Source organism: Octopus bimaculoides, chromosome 25 (genome assembly GCF_046866305.1).
Source record: "Octopus bimaculoides isolate indiv1 chromosome 25, ASM4686630v1, whole genome shotgun sequence".
NCBI lineage: Eukaryota > Metazoa > Mollusca > Cephalopoda > Octopoda > Octopodidae > Octopus > Octopus bimaculoides.
Genome location: NC_142952.1, coordinates 3716502 through 3734533, shown reverse-complemented (window position 1 = coordinate 3734533; position 18032 = coordinate 3716502). Strand labels below are relative to the sequence as shown.

Below are 18032 nucleotides of genomic sequence, written 5' to 3'. Positions count from 1 at the left end.
AGAGAGAGAGAGAGAGAGAGAGAGAGAGAGAGAAATAGACAGACAGGAGGTAGATAGATAGATAGATAGATTACATACATACATAGACATAAAAAGGCAGATAGACAAGCGCACGCAAACGCACACACACTAGTCATACATTCAAACGAACAGCATTCCTGCAGATCCGACATCACACACGAAACCTGTCTGCGTGCATTGATGTATGAAAGTGCCTGTGTGTGTATATATATGCGCATAAACATTTCGCAGTTACATCGTAAATACATTTTATGTACAAAGCCATTATTAAAAGTGCTCAGTAAAATAGAAAGAAAAGAAAACGAGAGTTTAAACAATGCGATATAAAGTATATACATATATGACTAATCCGATGAGAGACTTGGAAATAAATTCAAGCTACATATTAAATTACATTATATACAAATATCATATATCTCACACACACACACACACACACACACACACACACACACACACACACACACACACACACACACACGATGTTTGAAGAAGCAAACGAAGTACTAAATATTTGCAGTAGAATTTATATAATCCATTCATTTAAATGGATACACACAGATGCTTTTATATAATTACAGACTTTATTCATTATTGTTGTTATTACTGTTGTTGTGCTTGTTATGTTACTATCATCATTTTTATTATTATTAATATTCTTGTTGTTGTTTCGTTTTGCTTTTTGACTATTCTACTGAAAGTACTCAATGACAATTACATTCATTTAATATATGCAGTGAATACAGAGTAATAGATACAGTATATACATGCACACACACACACACACACACACACACACACACACACACACACACACACACACACTAATGAATCAACAGTAATAAAATAAACCGCATATATAGAATGTATACAGTCTCTGCTAAGACGGTAACGTCTTCAATAATACAGGATTTTAAGGAAAACAAGCTGAAGGTACCACACGCAGAAGGTACTACATGCAGATGGTACTACATGCAGATGGTACTACATGCACACAGAGTAAGTAAAAAAAAAAAAACTTTGCACACTGAGAGAGAGACTCACGACAAGCAAAAGCTATTTATTATTTTTTTTTTTTTGTTGATAGTGACTTCGAAGTTTTGTTGGTTATGGCATTGTCAGGACGACAGTCTGACACTTGCCAAAGAATGCAAAACTTGGTAATAAAGAAAAAGGACAAAACAAAAATGAAACAAATAGAAATGATATAAATGAAAGAAATACATGTAGATGCATACAGACACTCACACATACATACACACTGTGTGTATGCGTGAGTGTTAATAGGCCAAACCCATGCCAGCTTAGAGAAAGGACGTTAAAGGATGATAATTATTATTACACGGTGACACAAACAAAAATTGAAACTAAAATATATGTATAAAAAAAGATTATCTATACATAAATACACATATATATATACGTATACATACATATATACACACACATATATATACATATACATAAATACACACATACATATATATACATATACATAAATACACACATACATATACACATATATATACATATATAGACGTATATAAATACATACACATATATATATACATATATGCACATACACATATATATATATATATATACATATATGCACATACATATATATATATACACACACGTATATATATATATATATATATATATATATACACACACACATAGACACACAGGCACACACACATATCGGCAGAGGTGACAGAGTGACTCAAAGCTCGCGAGTCTCGTTCATTCTTACTTATGAATCTGTTTTCAAATTAAGGGGGTGCTTCATGTACAAGTACCCACTGCTGGACTTCATAAATATAACACCATTCGCCGCCACTAATTTGAAACTGGTCTGATGAGCGCAAATACACGAAACTCGGCGCCCATGAGTCACTCCGCAACTACTGCTCATTAAGTAATATAGGCGCGCCCGAGCATATTTGCATTAGGCGTGTGTATGTATAATATCCATGATTGAGTGCATGTATTTGTATTATACGCATGTATGTATGCATGTATGTATATAAGTTTCTATTAAACGTATATACGAAAGAATTGAAGGATATTATTTATGCAAGGGTATATATATTTGTATTTGTGAATATATGTATGTATATTTATATATGTATATGTGTATTTTACCTCTGTATAGAATGGAAGGGAGATGGAACGTATACATGAACCTAAATGCACATATATATATATATATATATCACCGTTTCACGATATGTATAAACATTATATACATATTATATTTAGGGATGTAGTGACGTGTGTAGGTATATGCATGTTTCTATATATACATATATCACCCAAAAAATGTTAAACACGATTTCAAATCAAAACACCAAAGGAGAAGAAGAAAAAAAGACGAAGAAAAAATGATAAAAACACTGCAAAATACACACAAGACAAAAGTACACTTACCCTTCTTTTAATTCAAACTGTTCTCTTGTTTTCATTCGGTAATAACACATACACAAAAAGCATCTGCCCTCATCCTCGTCCTCCACATCATCCTCCCCCTTCTCTTTCTGTCTCTGTCTCTCTCTACTCCGTCTCTGAATGTGCGTGTGTGTGTGTTTGTATATGTTTGTGTGTGTAGTGCGTGTGTGCGCGTATGTTTTTGTGTGTGTGTGGTATTTTCTTTTTTACTATGTTACAGATATGCGAAGGCTACGCTGGAGCAATGCTTTTGCTGTTTGCTCGAGGTTCGATATATTTTGTATGCGTTTTTGTTCTCGTAATTATTTTGTTTTAATTTTGGTATATTCTGGATATGTGTGTATGTGTGCGCATATGTATCCGTGTGTGCCTATGGCTTTATATGCATGTGTGTATATATGCGTCAGTGTGTGAGTGTGTACATATATCTATGCATGTGTGTCGTTTTGTGTTTTCGTGTGTGGGTGCGACTCTTTTGGTAGCCGTTTATGTGTATAGGTTTAACCAACGTTCTTTTGCTGTCTAATGCTCGCAATCTATACATACAGGTAGGTGTGAGTGAGAGAGAAGGAAGAAAGAGAGAGAGAGAGAGAGAGAGAGAGAGAGAGAATGAGTCGGGGAGGGGAGACGGAGAGATAAAAACGGAGAACGAGATCGAAAGCGAGCTGGAGTTCGTCTGTGAAAGCATTCTGCAAAAGAGAAAAATAAAAATAAAAATAAAAATAAAAATACACACATAAACTGATAAACAAACAATAAGAGAGAGAGAATACGGCAAATATTGGAATATGTTAATGATTGGTTGGGCAGAAATATTCCATAAAAGGCAAAGGGAGAAACCAGCCGACACACCAGCCAACCAACCAATACAGCGCAGACAGAAAACATACCGACGAGGGCGGCTCTACGTCGTAGCTCGATTTGCAAGAAATAGCAACTAAATGGTTTTCTTTCTCTTTCTCTCTGTCAAAATGCCCGCCCACCCGTTGTGGAAAATGGCACGCTGGAGAATGTGGGTCCTGAGTTCTGTTCACACAAGGAAGGGGATGAGACGGGGGAGGGAGACCAAATTTGATCAAAAGGGTTGACTTGGCTGATGTTGAACAATTGACTTCGATGACAAAGACAAGTACGTACACACACACACACACACACTCACATACATTAATATGTGTTTTATACATACATTGCATATACATATATGCACGCACTCTACACATTGATACACGTGTATATTTGTCAATTCATATACATGTGTACACACACATATATCAAATATACACAGAAACGCTAATATATTATACTTATGGAAATACATGTATATATATTCTATAGATGTTTATACCTATTTTCATATGCAGTGTGTGTGTGTGTGTGTGTGTGTGTGTGTGTGTGTGTGTGTGTGTGTGTGTGTGTGTGTGTGTGTGTATGTATATATATATATATATACATACACGTTTGTTTTTACTTGTCTTACTACATATATATATATAACCATATATACAGCCTAAACATGTACATAAATGTCCATGTTATACTTACATATATACATTATCCTTGATATATATATATGTATATATATATATATATATATATATAAAACATATATGCGTACATATTGCACAGCATACACATACATGAGTATATTTACAATATATATATACACACACACACACACACAAGTGTGTGTGTGTGTGTGTATAATGTACAAATCCATATCTATATATATATATACACTTATTATGTACATATGCATACATACACTAAGACAGATATATATATATATATATATATATATATATATGCACACATTAATAATATACACAAACACCTACTGCATATGTGTAATATATATTCTATGCTAAATGTGTCCATGAAGAAAACAAAGATCAAAAGTGGAGAGAGAAAAAAAAAGGAGAGAGTGTGTGTGAGTGAGAGAGAGAGAGAGAGAGAACGTTGACAGAAATAGGCAAACTGGATAACGAAACTGAAAAAAAAAAAAAAGAAACTAAGGGAAGTAACTCTAAATAGTCTGCTACCTTTCACTTTATCTCCCCTTGTATAAATGAATGCCGTCATCCTACTTTTTTTTTTTAATTCTCTCGCGTTGTTTTCTTTTGTTAATGTTTCGTTTGATTCCCCCCCCCCTCCTTCCCCATTATTTATTTATTCAATTATTTTTTATTTTCTCCTGAATTGGAGAGTGAGGGAGAGAAGGATGAGCAGCGCGTGTTTCTAATGGTGTTGTGCTCGACACTGCTTTTACATCTTCCAGAACTGCATTTCATTAAGCTTTTTCCCCCAACAACAGGTCCGTTACGTCACTGGATGGCAGTTGATGCGTTTAGCGGGGCTGTTGTTATTGTTGTCGTCGATGAACGACTACGTACATTACGTTACATTACGTGCTGGCAATCGTCAATGCTATCATCATCATCATTATCATCATAACCACCACCACCACCATCACCAATGGAAAACATCACTATCACTGCGACCTCATTCATCCAACTACCAGGACTACCATCGATCCCACCGTCACCACAACCACCACCACCACTACTACTACCAACGTCATCATCGTTATCCCTGTCACTACCACCACCACCATCTCCACTATATGAGAGTCGAGACTACCACTGTGAACACAACCAAGACACAACTACCAATGTGATAAACAAGAACATCGCCACCACCTCCACCACCATTTACCACTTCATCCACCCGTCGACCGAACTACCATCGCCACCGCCATCACCAGTTCTACTGCCAAACATCGTCACTATAACCGTGACCACAACAGCCCGACGGCATCATTACCATCGTGACGATGAGTAGCATCACCACTGCCTACTACTACCACCACGCGCACAACTTCAAGACTAAATTCCCGCCGCCAACACCCTCCTAACGACATCCTTCCTCCCACCACCATCATCCTAACGTCATCCCTCCTACTACGACGCCGATCACCACCAACACCATCCTCACGCCATTCCTCCTGCGACGGCGACTACCACCACCAGGGTGGAACTGAACTCGAAACTCTTCAGTTGGCAAGCAAGCTTTTCAGCCACACCATCAATAAGGAAATGAAATAACGGTTTCAAAGTTTGCCACAAGGACAGCAGTTTTGGGAGGAGAGGGCGAGTCGATTACATCGACCCAAATGTTCAACTGGTACTTCGTTTATCGATCCCCTGAAAGGATGAAAGATAAAGTCGACCTCGGCGGAATTTGAACTCAGAACGTAGCGACGGGTGAAATACCGCTAAGCATTTCGTCCGGGGCGCTAACGACTATGCCAGCTCACCGCCTTAAGGAATGAAACGAAATAATGTATTAGCAAAACTGATGTGCAAAGAAGCGAAGAGAAACTTCATTCACATAGTATATGTTACTTTCTTTTACCATTCTCAGTCCGTCGACTGAGAACAGAGATGGAAATAAATAAATAAAAGAAACAATGCTTCAGTTGTTTCAGTGGCAAAACCTTTCAATATCATTCACATCAGTAGAATTCATGCGGATATTTAAAGGGAAAATTAATTACGTTTGACTCAGCGAGTATAGACAAAGTGAAGGGGATATAGGACGCATCTTTTTAGTATATTGATTCATAAGCCTTTAATTTATTTTAAATTATTTTCGGAAACAGTGTTACCCACTTTTTTCAGAATATTAATATAAAAATAAGTATAAATGGATAAAAATAAAACAAAATATAAAGGAAACCTAGCTGGGGGCCGGACTAAACGTTGTTGCAGACGTTATATTTCACAGTCGTGCTATAGTATATACTAATTCAACCACATAGATACAGATCAAGGTTGAATGACTGGGTATTATTGCAAACAACCAACCGACAGAAAGGGAAGTGCCATCGTCGATAATAATAATAAAAGACCAAATCCAATAGACGGACATCAGGTCTTTTCAATACCCGGCTGGATGGAGATCTCGGTATGATAGGGGCAGCTTACGTTCGGTTAGATTTTAAGCCTATTTGCTCATATCGACGGGTTTCGCGTTGGGCAGGCAGATTGCTCCGCCTGTGATCGTATATAGCCCCAGACGAAATTTGAACTTGGAAGACAATGACCTGGAAAAGAGAGAAGATTTCTCGACCAACATTCCAGTATAGTGAACTGGAAATTTATTTACCGACCCGAGAAAATGAAACACCAAGTATCCCAGGCAGGAATTGAACCATGTGCAGAGAGATTATAAGGTATTCTAACCGACCCTTTAACAACTCAGCAACCACGCTTTAAATAATAATTCTATTACAGGTCTAACGCGACCATGCTGGAGCTCTCTTAGCTGGGGATTTTAGTCGATTACGTCACACTCAGTATTTACTTAAATCTCATACTTATTTTATCGACTGAACTTTGTCGAACGGCTGAGTCAGGCTGGCAAACACAAATACAAACGCACACACATGCGTCCGGCAGTTTCCGCTTATCGCATACCACCACGTTCTGCGGTGGAGCACCGCCTCCTATCCACACAACCATACCTGTCATTTCTTCCCTGTGTGTGTGTGTGTGTGTGTGTGTGTGTGTGTGTGTGTGTGTGTGTGTGTGCGCGTGCGTGTGTGCGGGGAGATAGACAGACAGTACGAATCATTTATTAATCAGAGTTAACTAGTCTCCTCTACCAGAGGGCTGCATCTCAATCACACGTTCCAGCTGCCGTATTGGTTCCACGAATGGATGCCCTCTCTATGGCCAACAACTTTACCGGGACATCTCACCGTGATGCTAGCACCAGAAAGGTTGTCGTGGTCGGAAAGGTTAAATTCAGAAGCTTGTATCCCTGAAGAGTCATCACCAAACTCACAGCGATCCATTATCACTCACAAGTATGTGTGTGCATCATATATCGTATTACCATGAAGTGTGTGTGTGTGTGTGTGTGTGTGTGTGTGTGTGTGTGTTTCAGTCCGTAGTACTTCACCTTCCGCCCGTTACCGGAGGAGGGTACCAGAGAGAGAGAGAGAGAGAGAGGGAGAGAGGGAAAGAGAAAATGAGTCTAAGAGCAAGAGAGACGAGAGATGATTAGATGGGCGGAGACGAAGCCACTATATGGAGAGCAGAGAGCAACAGTGAGTAAGAAAAGGTGAAAGAAAGAAAGGAAGAAAAGTGAGTGAGATGGGGCGAGGGGGACGGCGATAGAAATTGAGAGATAGTGGTGGTGGTGGTGGTGAGAGTAAGAGCAGAGATAGTGGTTCCGACCTTCAGCGCAACTAGCAAAAGTTCTAACGGAACAATCAATAACGCTGTTAGATATTTTATGAGTATTGGCGTTTGTTACAAATGAATTAATTTCACGGTGGTTTCAAGCCGTGACGGATAGTAATAAATGGACATACAGACAGACGGACGGACGAGCAGATAGTCGGTTGCCCGATCGCGCCTAGGCGTCCCGTACAGAATGGCATGGATGGCTACAGATATTGGCTGATGGTTGAATTCGCGGTTGAATGGACACGCGGACGAGTTATATGCCAAACAACTAAACCAAACATGGACTTATCTAGACACGTACATGAAACAAGTTGACTGAATGAAACCTCGAGAAAGGCAGCCATTTCTGAACCTAAGACTACCGACGGATACAGGCGGCACAGACGTGGCTGTGTGGTTTGGAAGCTGGGGTTTTTTTTAGGAACGACATGATATTGAATTTAGTATCGCTATTGCGTAGCACCTTGGGAAAGTGTCTTCTGCTATAGCCCTGCCCCAACCAATGCTTTGTGGATGGATTTGGTAGGCGGATACTGCGTCTATATTCTAAGAAGCTAGCATCCCAAGCACATTTTTTTTTAAATCCTTAGAGAGGGATTTTGTTTTTAAAATTTACCTGCAATAAGCTGGTTATTCTAGAATACATAAGATATTTTAATTTTTTTTAAATACAATTTCATTTTAAAAATATAATAGGAATGTTTTGAAACATCCAATGACCATGATGATCCATCCAAGGAAAATAAGAGGAAAATATAGTTGAGAGCCACTGTGTTAGACGGTGTTTTAGAGGAGAGATACTGCTACTATTTCTAACCTGGTGGAACATGTAGATAGGCCCAGGTCAAGCAAATATACCTAATTAGCAAATAGACCGACTGAGAGTATACAGACAGATAAATAAACACAGAGACTTCTTCGTCCATCGGTGCCGACACGATGTATTACAGCTATTTCAAACCGGGTAGATAGAGAGATATGGTTCAACGGAGAGATTACACAGTAAACAGAGCGAGTGTTTACTTGGGGGAACAGAAAAACAGGCTTAAAGATATACAATTAATACAAACTGGCGCACAAAACGAACGAAATAAGAAAACGATAGAGAGCCTATTTTTCACTGTCAAGAGACAAAAAAAAAAAAAAAAACGCGCAGTGTCCGGGGTGCGGGGGCAATACCAACACTTAAGGAAGCCAGGAACCAAATAGCTGAAGGACAAAGAGGGGCCATGTTCAAATGTCAATAGACGAGAAAGACAACTACGAACTAAATAGATTAAACAGGAAGGCAAGATTGTGTTACAAAACCAGGACTTGAAGGAGGGAGCTACGAACTGCTTGTATTCGAAATTGCTTCCAAAGACTTACTAAAGTCCAAGTTAGGCAAACACCATTGATTTTATACATTTAATAAGTCGGAACTCTTGAATGTTCCAGTGCAATTTGAACTCAGGATATGAGTCAGAAAAGCATTTTCTCCCGAAACACTTAACAGTTCTACCAACTCGTTGATCATTTGATAATTATTTCTAATTCTGGAACAAGGCCAGTAATTCCTGAGGAGAAGGTGAATAAAAATTGATTACATCCGCCCAGGTGCTAAACTGATAGCTGTTCTATCAACCCCCAGAAGATGAAAGGCAAAGACAACCAGGGCGGTATTTGAACTCAGGACCAGGGGCGTAGTTACTGTGTGGAGCAAGCAGAGAACATGAGAAGAGTGCAATTTTGGCCAAGATCGTTTTCCAATGAAGTTATTTCTATGCGAGTTTCCACTTTTTAGTTGAAGGGGGCGCAGTTTACATACTTGCCCGGGGGTCATTTACCCTAGCTGACGATTCTGTCATCGCACCGACTTAAATTGTTTCAAAATTTAGCAGAAGGCCATCAGTTTTAGAGGCTGGGTGGGTTAATCAATTATATCGACTCCCAGTGGTTAACTTTATTTTATCAAGGCTGAAAGGCAAAGTTAACCTCGGCGGTATTTGAACTCAGAACGTTAACCGTCAGTAGAAATACAACGAAAGCATTTTGTCCGACGCACTAACCATTGCGCCAACTCGCCGCCTTATACTTAAATCATACTTAATAATTAACTCTTCTTTAAAAAAAAAAAAAAACAGAATAGGCAATAGGTTTTTAAAACCCAGGCGTTGTCAGAGAAGAGTGGTGTAGAGCAAAATAGTCCGATGATTCATGTTCGCCGCGAATGTTGTGAATTTTTAATCAATATAGCAAATACTTGATTAGACTAATTACAAATAAATGAGTTGGAGTGAGAGACGGAGACGACAGCACCATAAACTGATGAGTCGGAGTCGCGGACTGACTCTCCGACTCCATTGCACTACGTCTCTTCAGCTTATGTCATACCCACTGTCCTTTCAATGGTCCGAGGACTCCAAAGAGGCAAAGCTCAGAAATTCACATTTTCCATGTAGTTATGTCAAGTTATAAATGTGTGTGTGTGCGAGAGAGAGAGAGAGAGAGAGAGAGAGAGAGAGAGAGAGAGAGAGAGAGAGAGTGTGGGTGTGTGTGGGTGGGTGTATACACTTACACAACTTAATTATGTAGATGGAACTATGACAGGAGAAAGAATATTGCGTTATATAAGGATACACATTCACACACATACATACAAATGCACACACACACACACACACATCAAATTGTAGACACACAAAAAGGAAAGGATATTCATACATGCAACATCATAGTCAAGTACATGTGTGTACACACACATGTATATATGCAAAGATATATACACACACATTCATATAAGAACTTCATATATATGGTGCATATACACAGAGATACATGTGTTATTACACAAAATCATTCATACACATTCCTATTCATACATACACTACATATAGATACAAACATACGTATATCTACACAGACACACACACACACACACATATACAAACACACTCATGTTAATATTCATTATACATACATATATGAATGCATATGAGCATATATGCATTGTCATTCGTCTATATTTGCGTGTGTGTTAGATTAGACAGAATGAATTCATACAAAACCGAAGCACATCTACTCCAAAGCTCTCTGAATGAAATATAGAAAGGAAAACTCAAAAAAGAATTCCAAGCTGTGAATAATAGCACGACAATATTGACTAAAAGATTGGAATGAAATTAACCTGAGAGACACAAGATTTATTCTTTACCAAACACATACAAAAGGCACATGGCAAATATCTTCATTGTATATATATATATATATATATATATATATATATATATATATATATATATATAGATAGATAGATAGATATACATATATAGATAGATACATACATATCAAAGTGTGTATGCCTTTTTTTTTTTGCATGACACACACACATGTCTAGAGATATATATATGCATGCATGTGTAATGTGTAAGCATACATGCATGTGTTGTATGTGTATATAAGTATGTATGTATAATGCATGTGTCTATATATATATATATATATATATATATATATATACATGGTATAAAATATATTAAATGTCTTATATAGAACTCAGGAGTTGTGGGGCATTCGAGTTAAGAGGGATGCTCTCCGAGTTATGGGCATCCCTCTTAAATGAAAGAAGGGCCCACCTCATCAATCACCAACCAGCCAGCCAGCCATCAGGCGAAACTTCGAGCAAACGAACTTTTCCACACAAACACACGCATATATATATATATATATATATATATAAGGGCATTATTACAGAAAAATAATAACGCCACACAGTGGACTTCTCAAAATAACCACATTTAGTACCTAATGCGAGGAAAAACAACCAACAGAAGATGACCAACTTTCTTTTAAATAAACTTAACTGTGTATCGACCGATTTCGCGATTACTAGAATGAATCTAGATTTCGTTCATCAGCACAGTATTACACACACACACACACACACACACACACACACACACACACACACACACATTCCGCTTACACAACCATAAATGTTTCTTAGTACGTAACTATGCGAGCAACGGTGCTCACACCTGTGTGTATACGTGTGCACCTGTGTGTATACGTGTGCGCCTGTGTGTATATGTGTGTAGCTGATCCCTGGATGCGCGTGCGACGAAGAGAATATGCGCATTTGTATGTATGCACTTGAGTAATGTATATTATCAGTGGGTATACAGTCGTTTTGCACGAGCCTAGATGCGTGTCAGGGGAAGAATGAAATGCATGTGTAGAAAAAGAGAGATAGAGAGTGAGAGAGAGAAGACGTGTGTGAGTGCATATATGTATGCAAACAGCATCACTGAGGTTGTGCACAGGATTACAATACGGTGTGTGTGTGTGTGTGTGTGTGTGTGTGTGTGTGTGTGTGTGTGTGTGAATCTGTGCGCTTGTGAATACATACATATATCTATACAAGCACACACGCATGCGTGCGCGTGTGTGCTTGTATGTCTATACTGTTGCGTGTGCATCTCTCACCAATAGGCTCAGCAGAAGAGTCTGCCCTGACGTCATTCGACATATATAGCATCAGTGTGGTTGAATCGAACCTGTAAGCCAGCCACCATGTTGTGGTTTGCTGTGTGTGTGCGCATACGGGTGTACGTGTGTGTGTGAGAGAGAGAGTAAAAAGCTAGATAGATAGATAGATAGATAGACAGATAGGGGGGGGGGGGTAAAAAGCTAGATAGAGAAAGAGAGAGAGAGAGAGAGACATAGATAGATAGGCTAACAGCCATACTTAGACTGCCAGTGATATATGGATAGATAGCAAGAAAGCTAGATAGATGGTTAGCTAAACAGACAAAGAGATAGACAGACAGAGAGATAAAGTGAGAGAGAGAGTGAGAGAGAGAGAGAGAGAAAGAGAGAGAGAGACAAATGCGCAACTGTGAGCGCCATTGTGTTTTAGTGTAGTGATTGGGGTCTCTGGGAATATGTGAAGTGTGTATGTAAGTGTTTGTGTTTGAGTGTGTGTCTGTGTGTGAATATGGATTGTGGTTTTAGATGATTACCAAACTTCAATAAATATCGATTAAACCAAGTTATTGTTGATTAACCCCGCATCGGCTCTGGACTCGCTCTTTAGCCTCAAACCATCCCTCGTCTTCCTGACCCTTGTAATGAAGGGCACTGCCAGCCTTGCCCATCCTGTACTTTTCCTAAGTCCAGAGAACTGAGGACCACCATGACCAGAATGTAATTTCAGAATACAACAACAATATAATCTGATAGGGTTCGGACTGCTATTTCTAGAATCCGAGTGACCACACAGAGAACCCTTTTGTTGGCCCGAGTCTTATAAATTAGCTCCAATTAGGGTCTCGCTCCGAACATTATTATGTCTAATGGAACAGGTCGAAGGCAACCCTACCGTGATCATCAAGCATAATGCTATGTCGAACATTATACATTATCCATGAAGTAGAGATATGCTTCCCTCGTACATTAATGTGATTTGAGGAAGTTTGTGCAATGCATAGCAGTCCAAGTCACCAGATAGAGAGAAGCTCGTCGACGCAAACACACACACACATGAATATATGTGTTTGTGTGTGTATATACATACACACATATGAACATATATATGCGTACGTGAGTGGTGTGTGTGTGTGTGTGTGTGTGTGTGTGTGTGTGTGTATACACACATACGAGTGCTCGTATATGTATGTATATGTATCTTCGTAAAGACATCTGTATGCGCGCACACGTACACTTGTATATAGTGTTTTACCTTTGAATTTTTCTGCCATTCGTGTGCGGCCATGCTGCAGCACCACCTTGGATGGTTTTAGTTAAATATAAAAAAATTATGCATGAATTAAATGCTAAAGGAATTTCTAAATATAATAATACGTGTGTAAGCGAGCGTGTAAGCAGTATACATTCAGAAGTCCAGGGCGGCGAGCTGGCAGAAACGTTAGCGCACCGGACGAAATGCTTAGCGGTATTTTGTCTGTCTTTACGTTCTGAGTTCAAATTCCGCCGAGGTCGACTTTGCCTTTCATCCTTTCAGGGTCGCTAAATTAAGTACCAGTTGCATACTGGGGTCGATCTAATCGACTGGACCCCTCCCCCAAAATTTCCAGCCTTGTGCCTAGATTAGAAAAGATTAGACATTTAGAAATCCAATTTGCGTTTAAATACAGAAAAAGGGCTTCTTTCTTTTTTTTTTTTTTTTTCTGTGGTGGGTGGGTGGGTGGCTATTTTGTTACTGAATATTCTTTGATATATAACAAAAGTTATTCGGTGGTCCTAAAACTGCCAAAACACGACGTTAATCCTGTTCCATAATGCAGACCTAGTTCAACTATCCACGGAGGTATAAATGGCCTGGACAGTAGACCAAATATCCTGGAGAGCCTCGAGCCGTAAGCAGTGGAGCAGGAGTGGGTGTGACACGGTATGGGTGTGACACGATAGTGAGCAAAGAGATGGGAATGGGCGAATAAGAGACAGCGCCCATGCTACAACTTCTGGGTCACCCAGTTTAATTTATGCGTGTCTCATACTCTTAACTCTTCTTACTCTTGTTTTCAGTCATTAGACTGTGGCCATGCTGGAGTACTGCTTTGAAGAACTGTAATGGAAAGCATAGATCCAGTAGTTTTTTTTTGTTTTTATTTCAAACCGGGCCGCCGCTAAGTAATAGGGACGTAAATGCACCAACACCGCTTGACAGGCGGTGGGAGGGGGAGAACCAAAGACACACATCGATACATACATCACAGGGACGTGAACACACTGACACCGGTCGAAAGGCAGTGGGCGGGAGAGACACAGACATCGATATATACACATCTGTGTGCATGTGCACACACACACACACACACACAATCACGACAGGCTTCTTCCAGTTTCCGTCAGCCAAATCCTCTTACAAGGCTTTGGTTGACCCGAGGCTATAGTAGAAGACCCTTGGTCAAGGTGCCACGCAGTGGGACTGAACTCGGGACCAAGTGCTTGGGAAGAAAACTTCTTACCACACAGCACCACCACCCCCGCCACACACACACACACACATCATTATATATAATAATAAAAGCGATGATGATGATGACTCTACAAGTATGTAGTACAAAGATCTACACACATCTTGCTTATTTCTGTTTTGATAAGGGGTTCACTCGTCGTCCGTCCGCCTCGTCCTTCGCCTTTCCTCGCCAAACTATTTACTCTGCACAGCTTCTGCTGATTGGTGCATGTGTTTATCTTTGAAATTTTCGTCTACCTGTTGTAACGTGTCATTTTTGTCCATTTGTCCGACTTTTATCGTCCCCTGTTCAATTTCTGCGGTCACTGATTGTCTGAGAGAGACAGGGACAGGGAGGGAGAGAGAGAGAGAGAGACAGGGAGGGAGGGAGAGAGAGAGAGACAGGGAGGGAGGGAGAGAGAGACAGGGAGACAGGGAGGGAGGGAGAGAGAGAGACAGGGAGGGAGAGAGAGAGACAGGGAGGGAGAGAGAGAGGGAGGGAGGGAGGGCTGGAGGGAGGGAGGAAGGGAGGGCTGGAGGGAGGGAGGGGATTCAAATGAAAATATAATTACTACAGATGAGTAGAGGCTCCCTTATTTCTAATCCAAATATGAAGATATGTGTGCGTGTGCGTGTGTACCGCGGCCATGCTGGAGCACCGCTTTTTTAGTCGAACAAATCGACCACAGGACTTATTCGTTGTAAGCCTAGTATTTATTCTGTCGGGCTCTTTTGCCAGTGAGACTGAACCCGGGACCACGTGGCTGGTAAGCAAGCTACTTACCACACACCCACTCCTGCGCACATATATATATAAATATATATAAAGTATGTGTGTGTATATATATATATATATATATATATATATATATATATATAATAAAAATTCTACGCGCAACCAACATGTTGGGTGAATTTACGTTCGTACACACAAGCAGGATTATGAATTTATTATCTGTGTACGTATGTATACATGTGTATACACTTCATATACTTGAGTGTGTGTTTGTACTCCGCGCATATGTGTTCATTTATATATATATATATATATATATATATATATATATATATATATGTATGTATTATGTATGTATGTATATATGTATGTACGTGTCTGTCTGTATATATGTATGCATGTACGTATATGTGGAATGGATGAACGTATAGAGAAGGTCACACAGTCAATACATAATACATTAGACTACAAAGCGAAACATTCCTTCGTGAACAAATTCCATTTGTTCTTCGACACTCGCACATCTCCCTACGTACACACCATATTCCTATGTCTATATAAATAGAATGTCACTCTCTGTGCAGGACTTCCATTCAAAATCTCCTTAAATAGACAAGCCTACTTGTATACATTTTTACATTTATATGCAAGTGTGTGTGACACACACAGAAACACACACAATTGCAGAGTATATAACAAAAGAATAAAGTGAATGTATTACGAATAACATCTTTACACGTGTTTCACTGGCTATTAAATGCTGATTATGTGAAATTGTTTCCGCGTTATTTCTACGCAACAATCACTTCCCCCGGAAGCATCTATGGAAAATCATCCGATCATGCCGTTTATTATAACAAGCTTCCTTTCTAAGCTGTCCAGGTAACTGTGTTCTGTGCCTTGGTGGATTATATGCGGCAGGTTATTCTTCTATTCTTTGTTTTAGTCATTTGACTACGGCCATGCTGGAGCACTGCCTCCTAAGTCGAACAAATCGACCCCAAGACTTATTCTTTGTAAGCCCAGTACTTATTCTGGATCTTTTTTAAAACGGGGGCCACATTTTTCATTAATGTTTTACGTAGTGTTTTTGGTACCGAAAGACTTTCAAACTTCGTATACTTATCTATTTTGTGTTATAGAACAGAAAAATATTTTTGGATTCGAATTTATTTCATGTAAAAAATTGTCTTATTTCGATAATTTCAACCAATCACCGACGTCCATTCAGTCGATATACATTAAGTGCCGACTACATAAACAAACGATTCTTCGTTTTATTTGCTTTTTTCATTTTAAATTTGCTTTAACCCTAACCCTAACCCTAAACCTAGGGTTAGGGTTAGGATTAATTGTTTCAGAATCGTTTGTTTATGTAGTCGGCACTTAATGTATATCGGCTGAATGGACGTCAGTGATTGGTTGAAATTACAGAAATACGACAACTTTAACATGGAATAATTTATGGATTTCTTTTTTTTTAAAGAAGACCAAGAGAAAAAGATGTTTTATATGACACATTCTACCAGTGTTCCAAGTTTCAAAGTGTTTCGTTAATGAAAAATGTGGCCCCCGTTTTAAAAAAAGATCCCTTATTCTATCTGGCTCTCTTGCTTAAGTTACGAGGATGTGAACACACCAACATCGGTTGTCAAGCGATGGTAAGGAGACAAACAGACACACAAACATACACGGGCTCTTTTCAGTTTCCCTCTACTAAATCTACTCACAGGGCTTTGGTCGGCCCGAGGCTATAGTAAAAGCCACTTGCCCAAGGTGCCACGCAGTTGGACTGAACCCGGAATCATGTGGTTGGTAAGCAAACATTTACCACACAGCCACTACTATTTCTCTTATTATTTGTACTTGTTTTCAGTAATTAAACTGTGGCCATGCTAGACTGGTTTCTTTTAAAGCCGAACCGCTAAGTTACAGGGACGTAACCGCACTAACACTGGTTGGTTGACAGGAAGTGGGGAGGAGTGGAGAAGCAAAAGTACCCGCATCAATATATATACACATGTGGTAATATATGGAGCACTTTAACATCACACATGGATTGAATGTGTTTTAGAGAAGCGTACATTTTCTCCACGAACCTCTGAGAGGGCGAGGGTATAAGGGATCTATTATTACTAGATTAATGATTAGAAACGCCGACCAAAAATCTCGGTTAACAGAGTGACAAATATGAAATTTAAAGCAGCAGGGATCGGAAAGAAAACTACCTAGTGGCAGAATTAATCGACAGTCGTAGGATAGTCGTAGTATAAGGGGAGATAAGCTGAAAGATAAATTGAATTGTGAAATATTCTTAAGTAGTGAAGTAGTGATTATATATAAATATTTTACAATTGATGTTCTGCAGACGGACGAAAATGTAAAAATCAAAAAGAATAACAATAATCTTATCTATTATAGGCACAAGTGGGGTGGGTCTCCTCGAATTCATTAACCGTAGACAGCAACAAGAGAGTCCTGACGTTTTGCATGTCTTATATGAAGGAAAAGAAAAAGAACGGGACAAGAAATTGAGGAAAAAAATATACGATGACACAGATATTTATATATGTATGTATATATATATATATATATATATATCTGTGTGTAGAGA

At 39.2% G+C, this 18032-nt stretch overlaps 1 long non-coding RNA gene across 5 annotated transcripts in view; it reads right to left on the bottom strand.

Moving 5' to 3' along the window:
* The window catches only part of LOC128250703 (uncharacterized), a 283292-nt gene that overhangs the window by 197718 nt on the left and 67542 nt on the right, over positions 1-18032 (bottom strand). For all 5 annotated transcript variants that reach the window (XR_016238404.1, XR_016238402.1, XR_016238401.1 and 2 more), the window contains exon 2: positions 2455-3161. This is a non-coding gene — a long non-coding RNA (uncharacterized LOC128250703). The remainder of the gene's footprint in view (positions 1-2454; positions 3162-18032) is intronic.